The sequence below is a fragment of the Lolium perenne genome, chromosome 5, assembly GCF_019359855.2.
Source record: "Lolium perenne isolate Kyuss_39 chromosome 5, Kyuss_2.0, whole genome shotgun sequence".
NCBI classification, from domain to species: Eukaryota; Viridiplantae; Streptophyta; class Magnoliopsida; order Poales; family Poaceae; genus Lolium; species Lolium perenne.
Genome location: NC_067248.2, coordinates 10437652 through 10459857, shown reverse-complemented (window position 1 = coordinate 10459857; position 22206 = coordinate 10437652). Strand labels below are relative to the sequence as shown.

Genomic DNA, 22206 nt, shown 5'->3' with positions numbered 1-22206 from the left:
AAATTGTGAAAAGTCCTATTTGCCCCTGGGCCCACCTGTCAGTGGAGCCCAGTGGGTTGGGCTAAACCAGCTCGGGTCCAACCGACCCGAGCGGTCGCTCTCTCACTCCCCCACCTCGCGCCGCTCGACCTAACCCTAATCCTCTCCTCTCTCACTGGCGACCTGCGTCACCCGCACCGTCGCCGGCCGATTTCGGCGGTCTCCGGCCGCCATGGCTTACGCCATGGGGCGCAATCGAACCGCCAGACGACGGCGATTCGTTTCTTCCGCGTCGATTTGGAACTGACGCCGTCCCTCGCTCGTCCTCGACCCTCACCGCCATGCCTAGGGTTCGGAATCCGCTTGATCCCGTGGCTCCCCAAGCTCCGGGCATGATGGTGCTGTGGCCGCCACGATGGGGTGGTGCTGTGGCGCCGCCATGGCCTGGCTTGGCCTGGCGCCGCCGCGCCCTGGCGTGTGCCGCCGTGGCCGCCATGGTGGTTGGCCTGCTCGACCCTGGTACGTCCTCCACCTCTTCTTCTCTCTTATGTGCATGTTCCTCTTCCTCTCTCAGTAGCTCTAGCTAAGGCTTTCATCCTAATGGAGGGCCTGCCGTGCTGTTCCTGCTGCTCTGTTACGCCTAGCTTGCTGTGTGGCGTGCGCTGCTGCTGCTTGAGCTACTGCCATGGATCCAAGCTACGGTGCTGTCCTATTCTGCCTATTAGCTATGCTTAATTCTTGCTATCTTGGTTGTGCACAGTTCTGTGCATGTTCTAGAGCCACATGCTTGTTGAATCTTGCATAACTGGCTTGGATCCTTCCCTGTGCCTCTGTTCTAGTTACTATTCTTGCTAAACACTCATGTGTATTCAATTTGGCTGCCCTGGCTTGATTACCATGTGTAATCCTTGCAATTTGCAAGTTCCAGGGCACTGGTATGCTGTCCCTTGTGCTCAATTTCATGTGTAAGCTTGATTGAGCATTACTGCTGGTTAATTGCATGATTCAGTGATGAGCACCAAGTGCTTTACTTATTTATCTTGATCTAGTGGTTCATCCTGCCTTGGATGTGCTTCTGGATACAATCATTTAATTATCTATTTGGTTGTCTGTGAAACACTTGTTGATTATCTGTGGCCAATTAAATACCTGGTCCATGCTCTATGGCTTAGTGATGCTCTAGCATGCCCTAGCATGCTATGTCAAGCTCTGATGATCATGTGATCATCAACAGCTGATAACTGGTTTGCTTACCTGTGCCTGTGCATTGCTGTTACCTATTTATGTGTATGTGTGTGGCACAGATCAGTGTTGGTGCTTGCTCAAGCATCAGCTGATGCTTGCAATGATCCTCTGGATCATTAGCATGTGTCTGTTTCATGATTTACTTCTTAATATCAATTATCTGTGTTGCCTTTATTGATGGAGTGGATAATTGATGTGAACTGTGATACAGTGATGATCATCACAATTGATTGGCTTAGGCTAGATGGATGCCCACAGTGGTTGGGAACCCTAGCCCTTCTTTGAACCCAACCAGGGTGATGATATTTGTATTTGGCTTGTTGGTTTGGCTGTTCTAGGGTTTGAGGTGACCCTGGCAGTAGTCATATACTGCCCTAGGGTAGCTCCCCTATTTGGTGGCTTTCTGTGATGGATAGATGCTCACTGGCTAGTCACTTAGTGAATTTCCAGTAGCTTTGATGTTGATAAATAGGATATGCACATGTTGCCTGTCAATCTGATGGTTTAGCTAGGCTAATAGGTGCTTTGTGAATCTGGATGGCTACAAGGAGTAAATCCATGCTGGATTTCTCTGGTTTTGACTCTGTGTTGTCTCAACCATTGTTCCCGGGTTTAGTTTCCTTCTAGCCTTGGTTGTACTTGCTGGCACCAATTGGTTTAGTAACCAAATGATGATACATCCATGTTTTCTTACCCTTCTGTGCTCCTGTGATGCAAAACATGCTTATGTATGAGCAAGGTATGATCTTGCTCAGGCTTTTGTGGGGTATACCTCACTCCAGCTCCTAGAAATAGGGTTGGTGTAGAGGGTTTGCTTCTGGATGGATTGATGTGCTTGCCCTGCTCTTCCTTGCAAACCTTGATTCCAGATTTATTTCTGGTATTTGTGGAATAGTTGAACAACAGTGGCTGTTCTTCTGTTCTTGCTGTTCTTGTGACTTACTCTGTGAAGCTGCTGTCGATGATCAGCTAGTTCTGGCGGTGGAAAAGGTTTTATATGATCCTTTGCTGGCCCTCTTGGTCGACAGCTTGGCCTGGCACCAATTTGGTGACTCCTCGGGTTAGTGTGTGCTGTTGAGCATGCACCAGACCTGGTGAGCTGCTAGGCTGTGTGTGTGTGCTGTGCTGTGCACTTGGGCTTGATCCTATCTGTGGCATGGCTCTGCTCGGCAGGGACTTGATCATATCCACTCTTCACCATATATTTGCTAACCTGCCAAGTGGCTTTGCCACTTGGCTTAATACTTGATTGATTGTGTATGTGTGCAGGTACCAAGTGCTGATCAGAATGACTTCAAGATCATCAAGATCATAGAATTCATGAAAATCACAATGTAGTTTAGGTTATTTAGATAACTTGTAATTTTCCTTTTTCTTTTTCTATTTATTCAATTCTTGTAATGTGTTGTAATTCCATAATTCAAATCTGAATATTGTAAAGACAATGTATTATGTGTGTGATGATCAATAAAGCTCAAGTTTTCCTTATTGAGCTTGATGTAATTGTTGTATTACTTATATTATTGCTTAATAGTAATTGTTTGTGAAATTATCTCAAATTTGAATTATGTGATGATTATTTAATGTTTGAATTTGAAATTCAAATTCAAATTTGGTTTGAATTCATTCAAACAACTTAACTTATAATTCAATCATGCAACTTAAGATTTTAATGTAATATCACTTCTCTCTTCTCAAAACCCTAATCTAGATAAGTAGGAACCAGTTCATCGCACTCTCGAAACCCTAACCCTGTAAGGTGTCGAGAGAGAAACCTGTCCCCCTTCGATGCAGTTTTGTTTTAAAAGCGCGAAATTTCCCCGTAAATTACCATGCAATGCACATCCCTTCTTAAAATCTACCCCTCGATCGTCTCTAAACCTGGGATATTACATCCGAAGAATCACTGTCAAGTTCTTCTCTGATGGCACGTCGCCGCCTTGCTTTGTCGATCCTGCTCTGTGTGATTTCGTCCCGAGCGTCTCTTGCGCGATGCTTTGACCCGCTAGTCTGCAGGGTCTTCTCTTTCGGTGGAACTAGATTATGTCCTAGTATCGCAAGACTTTCCAAAGCGCCACGGTGGGCCTGAGCCATGGATCCTTCGGGACGCTGGTTAATGAGGTATGCTGCAAGGTTGGCTGTTGCTCCTGCAACGGTTTTTGGCCGTGGCATGCCCGCGGTGTCCGTGGTTATAAAAGACTTGGTCAGGTTTGATGTTATCTCCCTTGCATCATCTTCCGAAAGCCTGGACAGTCTCGATCGATGTTTGCCTCTTCCGTGGGTATTTCGAGAGGCACTCCCCTGCGAGCCCCTTCGTCGCTCACTGGACCGGTCTGCCGCAGATAAGCGTCTCTCGAGGGTGGCTTGCTCCTTAGACAGGCGCTCCAGATTTTTCTCCAATATGGAGCGGTAAGCATTGAGTGTGCCAACCGTGGTTCCCGCCGAAAGTGGTGTGTTGTTGAGTACGGCTGCCTTGGCCGCTGCCCACTCTTCTTCTGTAATGGTGTGGTCGCTATTGTCATTGCTGGCGCTATTCTCAAAACTAGCCCGCCTGCTGGAGCGGCGGGTGCGTTCTCCGTCTCCCCTATTAGCGACGTAAACTTGGAGGGGCGCCACTCTTTGGGTGTCTCCTCGGGCGATGCTGCCATGCTATCCTCTCCCGATGAATAGTAGGCGTTGCAGATGAATGGCGTGTCGCTTGACCCTAGTCCATGCCTGGTGTCGCAGTTCATGCAGTAGTATGAGGTCAGCTCCGAGGGCACGGGGTCATCAGATCCGACCGACATGGAAGATGCCAAACGAGGAGTCGATGGTGCGGACGGACTCGACGGGCTTGTCAGGCCAGCCGAAAGGTCGGGTGTCGACGATGCGCTTGGACTCGTCGATCTGGAGATAGGAGATTCCAGCAGCCGAAGGATTCCTTCTGAGTTGACGTTGTAGTGGACGCTTCCGAAAGCCATCTCCATGTTGCCTTGTAGACCAGAAAAGGTCGAGCGAGATGATTCGCTGTGCGGGGTGAATTCGTAGGAGCCAAAACGGATCGGGCTTCCCAGATGAGGCGATGATGGTGCGGATGAAGCTGCTGATGACATGACGGGTTCAGCCGATGTCCGATCTTGTGCCGACAGGCTTCCCACAGACGACGCCAATTGTCGAGGGTACTCCTCGCCAATGCCCTCCGATAGGGGCTTAGGGTTGACGGAATCCTGTAGGCTGACACGAGACATCGGTTCACAGACAAGCGGGGAGAGCGATTTACCCAGGTTCGGGGCCCTCGATGAGGTAAAACCCTTACGTCCTGCCTGTCTGTTCTTTGATTATGAAGACAATGGGTTACAATGGGGTGCCGAATAGTTCGGCTGAGATCTAGTCGAGATTGCTACTGCTAGGGTTACCTAGCTCTAAGTTTTTCCTGGCTAAGATTGCTAAGATTGATTGTGTCCCTCGGCAGCCCCTCTCCTGGCCTTTATATAGGAGGCCAGGTCTCAAGGGTCCTAACCGAGTACGACTAGGTTTACAGTACTTTTAGATCTAATCTTTCCTTGTTGACTGTCTCCTTGTCTTGCCCGCCAAGGTTTCTTCCGGTGCGCTGTCCAGGTGGCCCATCTAGCCTTCGGGTGTCTTCATGGGCCTCCAATTAATCAATACAGGATAGGGCAACGTCGGTTACTCGAAGGGTAGTGCCCACGTCACCTCCCGCCGTTCGCAGCTGCGCCGTTGCCGCCGGAGGTGAGCTCTCGTGCACTGTGTTTGCAGACCGCAAGTCGGCCGAGACGGCCATGGCCTGCAGGTCCCTACGGACGCACCGGATGGCCTCCGCGTGCGACGTGTTCGATGAAATGGGCATACTAAAATTTGTCCCTTTTCATCTGTAGATCATGGTGGACACCGACGACGACTACTTCTTCAAGAACTTCATCGACACGTCGTCCGACGAGGACTCGGACGACGAATTTTTCACGGATGCTGCGCTGATCATCCACGATCACATTGTCTCGCAGATCCCCGTGCACCGGGGGTCCTTGCCGGGGCGCGCCGCCGCCTTGGACCGCAAAAGAGAACGCAGCCAGGACCAGCTCTTCACCGATTACTTCCAACCCAAGGCATTGTACACGCCGGCCATGTTTCGCCGTCATTTTCGGATGTCCAGACCGTTTTTCCGCCGGATAATGGATGGCGTCAAGCTCTACGACGACTACTTCCACGCGAAAGTGGATGCAATTGGCAAGGTAGGCCTCTCTTCGTACCAGAAATGCACGGCAGCGATTAGGATGCTTGCATATGGCGTTGCCGGTGATTTCGTAGATGAGTACACGCGCATGAGTGAGTCTACCGGCTTGGAAGCGATGTACAGGTTTTGCAGAGCTGTGATCGGTTCGTTCGGAGAACAGTACCTCCGGCAACCTAATGCAGAGGACACAGCTCGTCTGTTGTCAATCAACGCTTCCAGGGGGTTTCCTGGGATGCTTGGCAGCATAGACTGCATGCACTGGGAGTGGAAGAACTGCCCCTTTGGTTGGCAGGGGGCATACAGTGGCCATTCTGAGGGGTGCACAGTCATTCTTGAAGCTGTTGCTTCACAGGATACATGGATTTGGCACTCATTCTTCGGAATGGCTGGCTCGCACAATGACATCAATGTGCTTCAGCGCTCTCCGGTGTTTGATATGCTAGCGTACGGTCAGTCCCCTGATGTGGATTTTGAGATCAATGGCCACCACTACACCAAGGGGTACTACCTTGCTGATGGTATCTATCCACCTTGGGCTACACTCGTGAAGACAATCCGAAAACCCAACTCAGTGCAGGAGGCAAGGTTTGCCAAAGAGCAGGCAGCCGGAAAGATGTCGAGCGGGCGTTTGGCATCCTCCAAGCTCGTTGGGCTATCGTCGGAACACCCTGCGAGGCACAGGATGTGCAAACTCTGTGGGAGGTGATGACCGCATGTGTAATCATGCATAACATGATTGTTGAGGTAGAGCGGGATGATTCACTCTATGATAATGACTGGGAGGGCCAGGGAGAGTTGGTTACTCTTCAACGTGGCCCAGCATCATTCCAGGAAGTTCTTCATGCACACCATGAAATTCGAGATCTAGCTGTGCACAACCAGCTGCAGGCAGATTTGATCGAGCACGTCTGGCAGCATGTAGGCAACAATGCTGCAAACAACAATGATGGAGGAAATCCAGAAGCCTAGATGATTTGTATCGTTTTTTCATTTTTTTTTTGAATAATACTTTATCCTTCATTACGTGGACAATGTAATGTGTAATAAATTTTGAGCATTTGAACTATTTTATATATTTTAACTATTTTATATATTTTCATTACGTTGGGCGCAGGGCGCGACCCAAACGGACGAGCAGACGCGGGGCTCCGTCCGCGCGTCCGCTCGGCCATCCAAACGGCCCAAAACGAACGGCCCAGCGCGTCCGTTTGGGTCAGTCGGTTGGAGATGCCCTAATAATCTATACCGAGCCACAGTGTTACGACGCCGTTGCAGTCATCTGCACTTCCTGCCAACTCCGGACAGGTAGCGCTGTTGCATCATCTTGCCTCCCTAATCCACGTCTAGAGGTAAGCATATAATGATTTTTTGTTGTTTGTCAAGCGGTATTCTCTCTCTGGCACACGCCCGGGACTGGCTGAACATGGTGCTGATGTCGTATTTGTAGGTGTATACTATATAATTTTCACATGCTTGACAAAATTCCCAACCATTTAAGTCGCTCAAATTTAGCAATCCACGGTACGTGGTACCAGTGTCATGTTTGTCAATCTACTTTTCAGAGGTGAGTTTACTTAATTCTCTTATGTAATTATTGTCGACAAAAGTACTTGCAGATCCTAATGTTAAGCTTGATCTACATACGTGCATACATTCAGATTCTAACGACCACGATGGCCATTGCGGTAAGATTGAGCTGGATGGACAAGCAGCTGGATGCATGCTCCGCGGCGACATGCATAATCACGACGACCATCTCAGTAAGATTGACAGGCAAGCAGCCGAATGCGTGCTTCACGCATTTACCCATTCATCTTATTCATTTTTGACAGTCCTTAGACTGAAGGTGCTTTTTTGCATGGAAGAATTGTTTCCCAAACATTGGCGCTTGAATCTCTTCTTTAGTTTATTTCCTATTTCCTATTCGGTACCAAGCAAACAGATGTACATATGAGGTATTTTTTTCTTGATCTTAAGCAAGTCAATTTTTCACTGTCATGTATTTTCTGAATCATTTTTTTGCAGAACCTGTTGCATTACTAGATTAATTAGCATTGCATTCTATCATACACAAGCCACAAGACATGAATGTAGCGGATGTATACTCTAACACATGTAGGAAATCTGAAAACAGTTATACTCTACCGGTTTTACAAAATGATCATCAGTTCACCATGTCGCGGCACATAAGAAATGAGGCCATGGATATTTTATTGTTTAGAGAACCGTGACGCCAGAGGTAATGAATCAGTATGAACGCAAAGAAGTTGGGGCTCAGGGCTAGCTGGCTGCTGGGTACGGGCCACAATGTTTAGGCTGAGTTGGGCACGCACCGTGTCACCAGAAAACCAATGGTAAGCCTGAAAAACCATATAATACAGTGCTACTACGTGTCAAAATAAAACTGAAAATGCAACGGTAGAATAAAATATCTGGTTATGCAAACTATTTTTGTGATATGCAACTGAGAAATATTTATTTTTAAATCTAAAAAAAATTAATCAGTATATCTTCAACAAATGATAACTTCATATGCCGAACCATCATATCATATAGGGAGTATAGTGTTGATTAGAATTTGGTCTTTTTCACCCAAATAATTAGACACACTTACACAATTATATTATGAAAGAATAATTTCATTGGTCTAATATAAACATATGTGAGATAATATGCAAATATAAAATCTAGCCGTGCAAATGCGCGAGCAGTTTTCAATCGGATGAAGAAATATCAGAGCCACACTCCGGCTGTCTCCAAGATCACCGATCCATCTATCGGAACTTCTTGCCGATTAATATCCTGTTCCGATCTGATCTGCCAAGTTTGTTATGGATTGGGACAGGATAATTACTCGCCAGGTTTTCTAAATCGTCACTGCTGCATGTAAGGATAGAGAAAGGCAGATCACCAAGCAGTGAACCATCGCGTCATCGACTGGTCTGACAAGATCGACTCGGCAAGACGATGAGCAAGGCTGCATGGGCCGCAATGAGCGGGGCAACGAATTTAGCATGTTTCGATCATGCTAGCAGTAGCATACGCTGATTCATTGGTATGGGCACCGTTTTCCAAGAAGAGTACGTTCAGTTTTTCAATACTGTTTTATGTCAGATTAGGATGTTGGTGCTACTCCCACGGAGTCAGGAGACCAATTAACAATTTTATAATTTTGTCTTTCACGTTCTAGATTTAGTTGCTAAAAATATTTTTTCTTGATTGGTGTTATTGTATGAGATGATTTTTTTAACAGTTTATTTATCCACAGATCAAATCATTATGAGATGTCGATGTCTGATAGGTAATCAGGCTTAGGTCGATGCTCTACAGCGTTATTGCAGGAATTTGTGGAGTGATCACGAACCTTAAAGAAATGGATATCAGTAATGGAAATACTTGCTATAGAAGTTGCTTTGCAACCAGCAATGGAAATACTATTAATTTCCTGGAAATAAATAAGAACCAACAGTTGTTTACAAGTATAACTGCAGTTTAGGATTTAGGTAAAATACGAGCTTATGAAATACTTTTTCTTGCTGCACTAACGTATTCCCCCCTGTTTTATTGAAATACAATGACCAGCACTAGCTATAATTTATTTTCTCGATTGGTTTTGCAGGCGAGAAGACAGAACAAGCTGGGGAGGTGCTCAGCTACACACGTTACAACAAGCATTTTTCAGAAAAGTAAGGAAGCTCTCGCATGTACTCTCTGGTATTACTCTTTGCAGGTCTTAAAATAATTGAGGGAGTATACTCATGTTGCAGCCTATAGGGTTACATCAAATTGGCAGATATCGAAGCATAACATACTTGCTATAAAAGTTGCACAAGACGGGACTATTGTGCTTTCGTGATCTTCAATAGATTGATAGTTAGTCGGTGACGATGTAATGTTTAATTAGTGACGTGCGTGCGGACAGCCGCACTAACATTGGGCAGGACCATCACCCATGAAGGGCCTTGGTTGTTCATATTTTAGAGGTTGTAGTTGCATTATATTTTCCTTTTCTTCATTCCTATCGTTAGTTTTCTGTAAAAGGAATCTCACCTTTTTACCTAGGCTCAATCATGTATCTTACGCCTAGAAGTGTTTCTATGTTTTAGGAGTAGCCATATGTATGTTTTATGGGAAAATAAAATTTTAATATTGTCTTTTTATTAAAGATTTTGTAGTTGTTATTTCCCAATGCAAATATTATATATAGAAACATTATTAATCTAACTCATGTATATTGGTATTTAACCATCAAACAAGCATGTTGCTGCATTATAAAATTATTAGTTCATGAGATTTGTAGAAAATGATGATAACAAAATAAAAGGAGTATATATTTTTAAATTTATTCAACTCTGAATAAGCATTAATGAATGATCTTACGTGAATAAAATGTTATATTCCTCCCCGCGCGCCACCAGGGGGTCGCTGCACATGCCGCCCGCGGCGGCTCGCCGGGCCGGCGTGCCCCGTCCCCTTCCGCGTCGCGCAGGGAGGCCGCGTTGCGGGCCGAGCTGGAGCAGCGCGCTCCGAGGCCGGGCAGGGACCATGGCCGGGATGCCTCCTGGCGGGAGGGCCGCGGCCGGACATCGCCTCGTCGCGAGCAGCGGTGGGATGCGCCGGTGACACAATCTGCACAACATGTTGGACAGCCAGTTGCGAAGAAGAAGAAGAAAACTAAGAAGAGGAAGAACGCTGCGGGCGGCGCTGCGGGAGGGGCCGCGGGTGGGGGTCAGCTTGGGCACCCGCCTATGGTCCTTCCGCAGGGACAGTCGCTCGATGGCCGCGCCGATACCCAGCTGGGGGTGGCGGCGCCGGCGGAGAAGTCCCCCACATCCAACATTTGTTTCAACTGTGGGGTGATGGGGCACTTTCGGTCCGCGTGCACGAGGCCGGAACAATGCCTCTTCTGCGGTGACCCTGGCCATCAAGCTGCGGCCTGCACGGAGCGCTTCAACCGCCGCAGGCGTCGGGAGGTCATCGAGTACCTCGGACACGGGATCGATGGGGGCTTCTACTACATCGACCTTGGGGGGGCGGAGCTAAGCACCCCCTAACACCTGGCAGTGATCACCGTGCTTCCGGAGCAGGACCCTCCGCTACAGATTGAGGTGACAGTTGACACGATCCGCGCCGAGCTCACTCAGCTGGAGTCGACTTGGGTGTGGAACGTGAGGGAGATCTCGCCTACTGAGTTTGCAGTGGCGTTCCCTTCGGCTGAGCTCCTCCGTGCCCTGTCCTGGAGCAACACGACTATCCTCCCGGCCAACAACATCGGCATCTCAGTCAGGCCGTCCTGTGTGGATCCTGTTACTGTGGCTACTTTGGCGGAGGTTTGGGTCCAGGTCCACGGCATTCCTGAGGAGGCTAGGAGTGAGCATATCCTTGAGCTCATTTCTCAGACCATGGGCAAGCTTGTCACCGTGGATCCTCTCTCTCTCCCAGGCGATGGGCCGGTGCGCATGCTGATTCTATGCCCAGACCCCGCGAGGCTCGCCTGCACTCTTCCCCACGTCTTCTTTGGGAAGGTTGGCCGGGCCTTGACGGTTGAGGTGGAGGGGGACGAGGCCCAGGCGGGGTCCCGGTCTCCTCCCCTTGACCCTTCTCAGTCCCACCACGACGATGACGCTGACGATGATGACGCTTCCTCCGATGGAGACTCTGAGGATGACTTGGGAGGCGACGGCATGGACTCCTCTCTACGCCAGCCTCCTAACGCTGGCGATGGGGCAGGGTCTTCGGCAGCTCTGGACGCTAGGCCGGGGGCGCAGTCTGCACTGCTTGGGTCGGCGTTGGCCACTACAAGAAATCCGGTCTATTGCAATAATAATTATTGCAATGACCAGTTTTTGTTGCAATAGAATGCAATATTACCACGAAATTCTTGTGTGTGGTAATAGCCTCCACATATTGCTACAATGTAGTTTTGTCGCAGTAATTACATTTTTTGTTGCAATAGAGGACGTGTATTGCAACAAAACACAGGGGCGTTGTAATATGGTGCGCCTATTGCGACAATTACACTTTGTTGCGTGAATTTGTCACCTTGTTGCAATAGAGAGTAGCTAACGCAACAAAAGCAAAAAAATGTGGTAATATTTGCAAATATATTGCAACATTTGTTCATGTTGCGTTAAGTACTCATATTGTTGCAAAAATTATCTTGTATTGCAACAAAATATTTCTTTGTTGTTATACGAGTTTTTTTTTTGCCTCAACCCATTGTGTTGCAATAATTACTGCATATTGCGACAAATTATGTATCCATGGCAATATGTATAAGATATTGCAACAATCATGGTTTTTCCATTGTTTATATTTTTTAATCGCGATCTGATTAAAAAGATGCAATAGTTTTTTAAAAATAGGTATTATTGCCGTTGATTGATTCCTTTTCCTTTTTATTATATGGGCAAAATTTAATTTCCAATGATAGATTTCGAACCTTGCACCTCCCATGTGCACACAAGCGCCTCTAACCAACAAGCCAAGGCTTTTTTGTTGTATTTAATAGAGACAAAGCTCTTTTGTAGTTTGTGTACACGCTTTTTGCAACAATCATGATTTTTACATTGTGGCAAAACTTAACTGGCCAAGGACAGAATCGAACCCTAAACCTGACATGTGGAAAGCTGGAACGCTCCAATTACCTTCCGGTTAACTCTTAATTAGTTTGTCATAAAAAATAGAGACAAATATCTTTTGTAGTCACTCTGCAGTCTGCATGCTATAATTTTTTCATAACATGGCATCGAACAGGCATGTTTCAGTTTACATTTACTCCTATAACATGATGATCAAAATTTATGTAGTGCAATAGTTGAAGGCAACATATCTTGTGCATTCGGGCAATATTGTGTATACGTGTATCCTTTTGCATTAACCCCCTTAACTCTCTAGATTCTAATCCGTAATGAAACCATACGCCCGAGATCCTTTGCACCAAATCGATGGCTCCTGGCCTCGATTTCCCCTTCCGCTAGATCCCCGCACACGACATGAAAAAGGCTGGCGCCGCCTTTGACATGATCCGCAAGACCCTTCGGTGGCGCAGCGAATCGAACCCTTGGCACCGACCTGTTCTCCCTCCGTCGACCGTCTCTGCCTTTGCCGCGACAAGCTCCGGCCTCACCTCGATGTCCTCGCCCCGTGCTCGCTCCGTTGACCTCAATGTGGAGGCGCTCGGGCATTCCACGGCCCCGTACTCTGGGCCAACATCTCTGCCTCCGGAGCCCGCCGCCGTGCTTGCTGTAGCCGCCCTCGCTCGGTGCAGGTTAGACCCTGCTGCTGGTGGGCAGATGTGTCGTACTCGTCTCTTCTGCAAGCCTGCGTTGGCGTATCCTGCTGTTTTTCTCCCTCCCTGTGAATAGCTACGTGACCATGCCGTGGTGGTTGAGGGTCTCGGGTCTCTCTCGCTGCCGCCGCTTGAGCTGTTTCCCCAAGCTCACTCACCATCATTACCCGTCATGGACGGCGATGTCTCCAGTGATGCCCAATGCTCTGTTGATGTGTGCGACGTGGGGAGGGCGCCAGAGAAGGTTGCAGGTACCATCGATGTGCGCTCTAGGGAGATGGCGCCTGAGAAGATGGGGACATTGCCCGCCGTAGAGCCACCTGTGCAGTCCACCTTCCGGGGCTACCGCCAAGGCATCCCCACGAACTCAAGCCCGTGACTTGATCAGCACAACGCAACGTGAATTGGACAAGATAGAACGACACCATAGCAGGGAGGACCCCGAGCGAGCGAAGTGTTTTTTTTCTCAATTCATAACTCTCTAAAATATTATTTTTAGCAGCATATATATATATATATTTCATATTGCTTTGGAATATTATTTTCCTACTATATTCATTATTGTAAAAATTCCCTCCAAAAGAATTACTTTCCCGCAACCTAAATTAGCGCCTAATAATTTAGTTTTGGCCAAAAAATTTAACCTCCCGCTAAACATCTCATTAGTCTCCGTCCAAATATTTTTGTTCCTACCCAAAAATAGCCTATTTAACCTTCCAGGCAAACAACTCAAACCTACTCCCGATTAGTACTCTAAACCAAATCACGGCGTCAACACGGTGGACATTGGATCTCAGCTCTCGTCTTCGTCTGTGCTCATGGCGTCATCGCTGGCATCAACACATAGAAGCACGCCGGGGTCAACCTCAGGTTAGTTTCTCCCAAATCTCCCAATCCCCTCCCATCGTAGAACCACATCTTCGAGTGCCGCCGTGTCGCGTGCTTTTTCCCATCGTAGAGCGGCACCACTTCGGGGTTCATCCCCAGTCGCAACATGACCGACCCGGAGGTGGAGACGCTGCGAGTCTGCGATCCCATTCATCACCAAGCCACATCCCTGTGATCCCGTGTTTCTTCACTGTTTTAAATTAAGAACTCTGTTTCTTCACTGTGGTCGCAATGTTAGATCCATTTAGATCCCCTGTGAGCTAATTCGAATCTTTTTTGCAGTCGTTTGCATTACTTCTATTGCAACCCATCTCAACATATCTAATAGATTTAAATCGCATTCTAAATCTACCAATATATTTTATGGGGCTACTTATCACACACTAGAGAAGGACGCGGTATGGCGAAGTCGGGCGCTCGCCCTAACATCATTCTGGCCGTATGCGTTCAGGCGTTTGTTAATCCCTGGATGGTTAGTAACGCTGCTGGATCATTTGGAGGCAGAAAAAAGAAAGGGGAATGAGAGTTGTGCACTTCTTCAGTAGGCACTAGCGCAGGCTCTTGTTCTGTTTCACACTTCGCCGTCGCTGCTTCTGTTTACATGTAGTATAAATTAAACAAGATCAACTACAAGATAATTGAGCCATAATCTTCAAGGAATGGCTGATCACAAAAACCTATCCTCTAGCATTACCTTCTAGATTGCATGAACATAAAGTTGAAAAGATTGGTAGTGGATATACACTGATACTTTCATACTCATTTTGGTCTTTTAAGTGCTAATTTGAAGTTAGTGGTAAATATTTACTATAATTTGTTGCTTGATTTTGTATTTGGGATCTCTTTACTCCCATATTAAAATTATAAATCTTATTAAAGTATAACTGTATTTATTTTAGAATTCACCTTACCTCAATTCTATTTCGTCCTCCGCCACTGTTATCACATATCTAGTTTCAGTTGTCTTATTTTGCTTGTATCATGTAAGTTTGTGGCCAGTAGAATATTCACCTTTGCAGTCGCAACTCTGTATTTAGTTACTCAAGTTCCTTTATCTGAATGAATTAAAACATGACACATGACTCAATGTAGTATGGGTTCATTCAGAGCCTGATCTCAGTTAACTCTTGGCTAGATGCTGCTGTCTATTGAGTAACAATAGCAAGAATGATAAAAGAGGATACGGATATGTTTTTGTTTGTGATCTGCCTGTAGGTTTTTCCAGAGTTAAAACTAGATATTTTAAATACATTTTCATGCTATATGTCCTTTTGTTTTTTTTGTATCAGATTAAGCTTGGACTTCAAACCTATTCCGTTATAGTTGAACATTCTGTCGAGTGTTAGAGTTGATATGTCTTGTTGAAAGTTCTGGCACTCTGTCTTATTCTTTCAGAAATATCATTAGCCTCTGATGTATGTTTAGCAAAAAATGAATCTTATTGTACAGTAAGGAAAGGCTATGTTGTCTTTACAAGGATGGAAAGTATAACAGAATACATAAATAAACGTGGACAATCCAGATCCGGTAATTTTTTTTTTTATCTCAGTTAAGCTGTCCCTAGCATTTGCTATAATGCATAAAATCCTTGTATGGGTTAAATTGCTAAATCTTTAATACTGCTAAATCTTGTACAGGTACTCAAGGGCAATCTGATACTCCAGTGTCTGCTAATGACATGTGTGTCCTCAATGAATGGTCATCCCATGCTCGCTGCTACCGTGCGTAACTACATGATGGTACTTGCTTTCCTTTAAATTTGGGTCATTGGTTCTTGCAATCTAATAACCAAGTAATGCAATACTATTTTCTATGATTTGGGTTGTAGAAGCAGATGGACAGAAGAAGAAGAAGAAGAAAGGACGAGATGTTCTAAAAGGTGTTAAAACAGCTCAGAACCGTTTTGCCTTCCCAGTATGCTCAGTATATAGGCTTGTAGTAGCAATACTTTTGTCCAATCTCTTCATTAATTAGTAACTTAGTCTCATGTACCAATTGTATTTGCTGGACACTTGATGCTAGTTTTCATGTACAATTGCTTTTGTCCTTGTTATGTTCTTAGGCATATTTCTAAGATGTATGTATGACATGGAAAACATTTAACTAAAGTTTATCAGGATGGCTGCATGCTTAAGTACTGTCATGGCATGGCCTAGGTCCTAGGTTAGTAATTAAAGATATTGTGTTACATCATTTCACTTGGTATTAGCTTGTTGACAGAACTTGGCTTGCTTTCTCTTAATATTTAGTTGGCTATTTTTTCTTTCCATTTCTTGCTTGCAGGAAGCAAAGAAATAGGTGGAGAGGGTACAAGTAATGGGAAAAGGCACCTACACATACATACTATACTGTACATCATGGATAGTTTAGTCTTACACTTAATTAGGAAGGCTACCCATTTACTTGAGCTTCCTTTGATGAATATTTGCTATGAGTATTTGATTTGTATGAACCTACATACTATATGTATGGTTTTAAATTTTGTAATTTAATGGCTCTTTTTATGATTGCGATAGGCTATTGCTACAACGCACTTTCCGTTGCCTTAGGTTGCCTTAGGTTAGCACCACGAAAAATAGTGTTGCGTCAAATCTTCACCCCACTACTAAGTTGTTGCAGTAGCTTATTGCTACAAACAGTTTTCCCCTTGCAATAAGTATTTGGTGTCACGAAACTGAATTTTGTTAATAGAGTATGACCACGAAAATATTAAATTTAGTAGCTTCGCGCTACAAAAAAGTTGACCGTTGCCATAACTATTTGTCACCACGAGTGGAATGTTTGTTGCTATAAGTTAATGCCACAAACATAGCGTTCGTGGCAAAATGCCTAATGCTACGAAACATGGGGTGTTGGCATAGGCTATTGCCACGATTGTCTATTGCCACGAAAGAGCATGCGCCACGAAATGTGGATTGTTGGTAGATGTTATTGCCATAAATGTTTGTCGCCACAAACTATCAGTTGCCACGTTTCGTTCGCATGTTGCATTAAGTTATCTCCACAAACCAAATTGTGCAGAGAAGTGAGCATTGCCATGGGAAAAAATGTGGCAACTTCACACATGGTTATTGCAATATAATACTTTATTGCCACAATTGCGTTTTTGTTGCAATAGCCTATTACCATGTGTCTAGTTGCAACGCTTCCCAACGAAAGCTATTTCGTGGTAATAGGTACATATTGCCACAAAACGACATATATTGCGACAATTTTTTCCGTTGCAATAGACCCAAATCCTTGTAGTGGGCTCACTGGAGCGCGCCGGCCAAACTGGGGACGTCCTTCCCTCGCGCCACCCCTGTCGGCACCGTGGCGTCCGGCGGGCTGCCCATCATGGAGTATGGCTCCAACTTCCCACTGGAGTCGTCGTCTGCGAGCGTGGGGTTGGAGGTGTGCCCCCCACAGTCGCCGAGGTCGCCGGGCCTGGTCTGCTACACGCGCTCCACGGGCTCTACTCCCACCTCGCCCCTGGGCCCTGCGACCCCGGGTCCTACTGTCCTGGAGCCTGCCTCGGTCTTCCCCGACACTCCCGTGGCTGGAGCCAAGGCGAGGGCCCCGAGGCGCCAGCGCCAGCCCACCCAGCCATCCCGCCACAGCGTTAGGCTCGCTCGTTCCCGCTCCGGGGCCGAGGCGATGGAGCCGACTGTTGCTGCGCAGGCGGAGAGGCGGGCTGCGGCCCGCAACCTCGACTCAGCAGTGGTACCCGTTGTGTAGACAGCGGGACAGGGAGCGCTTGGACGGCATGCTGGAGGATCTTCTTGTGGCTGCCCGCCGCATATCTACACCGTCCAGCCTCTGAGTACACCTCTTGTGTGGGGTGTTGTATCGTTTATCTCGTGTGTTTGGGCGTGTTGTGCTTGGCCCAGCAGACTCTTGATGTGGGGTGTGTGTTCTGTGTGTTGTATCTGAACTATGTATGGTTATGGTTGCTTTATTTATAAAGCGGGGCGAAAGCCTGTTTCGAGGATGGAATGTAGCCACTGCGTTTTACTAACACGCATGTATGATGAAATGATGATGTTCACATTTGTGCAAGCTCTAGATGGGGAGCACATTAAAGTATAATTGAAAGAATGCCATTTCTTTTGACTATTTAGTTTCTATCTGATTTATACTCGCAGGAGTCATGGCGGCCCGGTGAGTTGGGCAGGAAGCACCGTACAACATGTTTCAGAACATAGAAGGTAAACAAATTCAGAATTAAGTCTCCTGAATCCTCGATGGCGTACCACCTAGGTTGGTGGAGTCCTGAAATTGGGCTCCACATAGGCCTCCGTGCCCATATCATCCTCCCCCCTTCAAGAAGCGTTGTCCCCAACGCGTGAGGGTCTTCTGGAAAAGGTGACGTGATATGAACATGACACGTCCTCGCCGTCCTCAAGTCTTGCTTGTCTTCCACACCACATCCTCCCTCGCGGCCTTCTTGACTTGATACAGCACTTGGCGCCTCCTTTCTTCTCCACATGAGCTTTGACTTCGGCGCCAATTCTTTCTTCTTGCGAGGTTTTGATGGACCCCTGTGTCGCTGCACATGACCCTGCACAAGATGTGTAATTCCTGGGCCACATAGATGTCTCACACGTCCATCCTTGCCTCGATGCATCCACGGTGTCGTGGAAAACTGGACAGTACTCCTAGCATGGTAGTGCCGCTGCCCACCATCTCCACTGACGCGCTCGCCTCCCACTCCTCCCACGCGCATCTGCGCCACATGTACTGAAGTATCATCAGCATAAATATCATCTGTCTGTATACTGGCATCAACACAAACTGGAACTGTAGCACATGCTGCAACATCTACATCAACAACAAGTGTAGCTTCATCCGGCTTGTCACCAACAAGAACTGACTTGTCATCTACAGGCATAGCTGAAACATCACCAACATCAATGCTCGGAACATCATGCACCTCTTGCTGCACTTTAGGCTTGTGCAACTTCTCTTTACGCACCACTAACTCCACATCGGACTTGATATGATCATCACCCATAGGCTTCAAAGTCCGCTGTTTGCCACCATGCATAAAAGAATATGTATTTGCTCGTCCAGCATGTGTCACATTACGATCATACTGCCAAGGACGCCCAAGTAGCAATCCACACACCTCCAATGGCAACACATCGCAATCGATCTCATCAACATAATCATCAACTGTAAATGGCACACGCACCTTATGAGTAATCTTCAGCATACCACAGCTATTCAACCACTCAAGACGTTTAGGTTCAGGAAGACGCCATGTAGACAACCCCAATGCTGCCACCATCGCCTTGCTAATGCCATTGGTACAGCTACCACAATCAATCATCAACTTGCAAGCCTTGCCCTTGATAAAGCACTGAGTCTGAAACAAACTCCACCGCTGACTCTTGTCAACTATCTTGAAAGCATCACTTTGTACCTGCTTGAGTTGCATATTCAGCCCGCTCAATGGTACATCCTCCTCAACAGTCACAGTAGCGCTCTTGGTATCAGAGCCAGGTTTCCTCTCCTCTGAAGATTTCACCTCGACCTTAGTGACTGTTGGTAGTGGAACAATCTCCTGAACAGGAACTATGCACTTGTCCACTTCCTCTATTGCCTGTACAACTCTGGACGGCTGCGCACTCTCCTCCACATATGGTAACACGAAAGCACTACGAAGAAAAGTTTTGTAGTCTTCCCAAGTTTCAGCAAATTCACCTATGTCCACTGCATTTTCCCAGCAACGTTCCAATGCCTTGTCCACACGTCGTATAGCAAGATAAAAGGCATAAGAACTATTGAACTTCCTGTTGTATGTGCGGCATCGAGCAAAACCCAACTCCATGTTCCACTCCCAATCTTCATATTCGTCAACTGTCGCAAGACGGTGTAGATACCAACGAAGACTGGACGGCGAACGCTGTTCTCCCTTCAAGCAATCCAGATAGTCATTGAAAACCTTACTAGATTTCATGTCACGCGAACACCGTATGCCAAGCTTATCGTCGGAAGACAATGCAAGAACAGCGATAGCATCAGCTAACCCTTTTGTAGACGGAACAACATCAGCAACATGAGCCCGCATCACCGGAGAATCCACCGCAGCAACAGGAGAAACCGCCGGAGGAAAAACCGCAGCAGCCTGAGCCAACCTGGCCCGGGGCCTGGTTAGACCGGCCTCCAGACCGGCCAGCCCGGTCCCTGGCCCGGTTGACCGGATGCCACGCCGGCCGGCCCGGTCACTGACCCGGTTGACCGGATTCCAGACCGGATTTTTCCTGGTCGCGAAATTTCGTCTTCCTCCCGATTCCGGTCGCGATTTTTCGCGATTTTGACCTCCGAAACATCCATGGATGACCTCCAAACTACACCAAACAACGCCAAACTTCCTCCAACCAACCTCCTTCGATCGAGAGCCAAAGTCCTCCGATCTTAGAGCCAATCTTCACCGATGCAAACCGATCAAAGAGATCGATCGACAACACCTCACCGTGAGCAAACCGGAAAGCTGATACCACATGATGTGGGAGGGACCCACTGGATCCTCCTTAGTTGATGCCCGATCTTTCACAGCGAGAACCTGGGGTAGTAAATCCTCCCAACAACGCGATGAACGCAGCCTGGAGAAGAGGGAACGAATCCAGCAAGCAACGGATCGATGAACGATACGCCTCAAACCAAGAGCTAGACAATCCTTGATGAACACAAGAACCTTCACAGCGGATAATATAGATAACGGCAGCGCCGTACCCCCGGAGGGATGATACACGTGATCACACGCTATAGGGAAACCCTAAACTTTTAGACTAAACTTGAACTATCCTAAACCCTAGCCGTGCCATCTCCTTATATGAGAGGGAGAGCTGGCCGGCCGGCCCCCTTATTGGGCCTAACCTAGTTCGACTTGGACAGGCCCAAGTCAAACAGACTCTATTAAAACCCTAGATGGCCCACAGCATGACCTGGCTACATTATTTCCTAACATAGAATGAATGACACAACCTTAGACTTAATTATTACATGGCATAGGTCGTCCTAGCGTGTCACTCCTGAATCCTCGATGGCGTACCACCTAGGTTGGTGGAGTCCTGAAATTGGGCTCCACATAGGCCTCCGTGCCCATATCAAGTATTTAGCAAATTAAATATTAATTTGCAGGCTTATTGATACCGACTTGTCCCATAAATAAGGAAAACGATTAAAGGGGGTAAATATTGAGACATTTACCATAAGTGCATAAACCCGTTTAAAAATCAGACAATTCTACATTCAGCTTCAGCTAAGCATAAGTTTGCATGATTAATTGAAACTCAAATTGGGGCTACAGATTTTCGTAAATTATTGCCAGAAAAAAATATGTTGGACTCTTTCAAACTTATAATGCCCAAGTAAATGAGCGGAATTAATATGGAAATATATAGGCTAAGATAAAAGGCCAGTTTACTATGGAAGAAACTTTGTACACCCATAAACAACGTGTACATCGGTATTATGCAAACAAACTCGGTCAACAAGAAGTATTGAAGACATTGCAACCGGAGGAGTTTTGGAGGAACACACAAAACCTAAAATATAGAACATATTATATAGCCATTCATATACATTATTTTATTTAACGCTGGCTATTTTACCCTATGTATGAAAGTCAAACTCATATATCTTGCTTCGTGTCCTTTCTACCATCATAATAAATTTAGTTAGACGATTCTGTTAGAAATATTACAATTAACATTTTTCATCAAAAAGGATCATAATCAGTAGCAGGTGTAACTAATAAATTTAGCTGGTACGTCACCAATCTTTGTCTATGTTTCTAAAGATGGAAGAAATAATTTTATAGCAATGAGAACTTGCAAGAAGGAAAAGTGAATTTACCCAAGGTATTGCATTTATAACACGTGTATCATGACCCACATCGAAAAGAGTGTGTAGTTGAAGCTCTATATATTTACGAAAATAAATAAATTTATTTATTTTCACTTCGTTTCTCTTTAAAAAAATCGGTATGAGGAACATAAATACATCATACATGAAGATTCAGATCATCTCATTGCTAGCCGCGCAATTTGAGCGGGCCACCCAGCTAGTTTTAGTTATTTGACAAGTTTAGTCTCTAACTACACTTACCACTAGTCGAATTACTTACTCGTGGTCAAATTTCCCGCTCGGTCACCCATCATCTTACTACTCCAGCACTAGCACGCTTACCTTTCAAGTTCCTTCCCATCCCGCTTCCAAGTGCTTCGCGCAAACTTTATTGATGCTAGTATCATATCCATCCTATTAACATGTTGCTCACGATAACACACTTCTTTATTATTTGAATTCCAAATGATTATTTTAATAAATAAAAGTAAAGATGTAAAAATAATCTTGAACAAATAGATAAACATTAATTTTTTAAATTTTTTTTAAATTTTAAATTTTTTTGAAATATTTTTTTTTTGAAAAATCTAAACCCGAAAATTTGCTACCTTTTATGATTAAGTAATATAGTAATCTATATGCATGAAGGAATTATTAATTAATATATTTAAAATAATATAAAATATAAAATCCTGAATTTCTGGCAAAAATTAAAATATTCCTATTTTCCTATTTCCAT

General features: G+C 45.8%; 2 long non-coding RNA genes across 3 annotated transcripts in view; one reads left to right on the top strand and one right to left on the bottom strand.

Moving 5' to 3' along the window:
* The window catches only part of LOC127298990 (uncharacterized), a 211258-nt gene that overhangs the window by 150437 nt on the left and 38615 nt on the right, over positions 1-22206 (bottom strand). The gene's annotated exons all lie outside the window — the stretch shown is intronic.
* LOC139830956 (uncharacterized) lies at positions 13460-16167 on the top strand. 2 transcript variants are annotated; one of them, XR_011744553.1, is made up of 4 exons: positions 13460-13616; positions 15272-15373; positions 15463-15513; positions 15918-16167. It is a non-coding gene; the product is annotated as an uncharacterized lncRNA (long non-coding RNA). The 2 variants fall into 2 exon arrangements; XR_011744552.1 differs by having other exon boundaries at positions 15463-16167.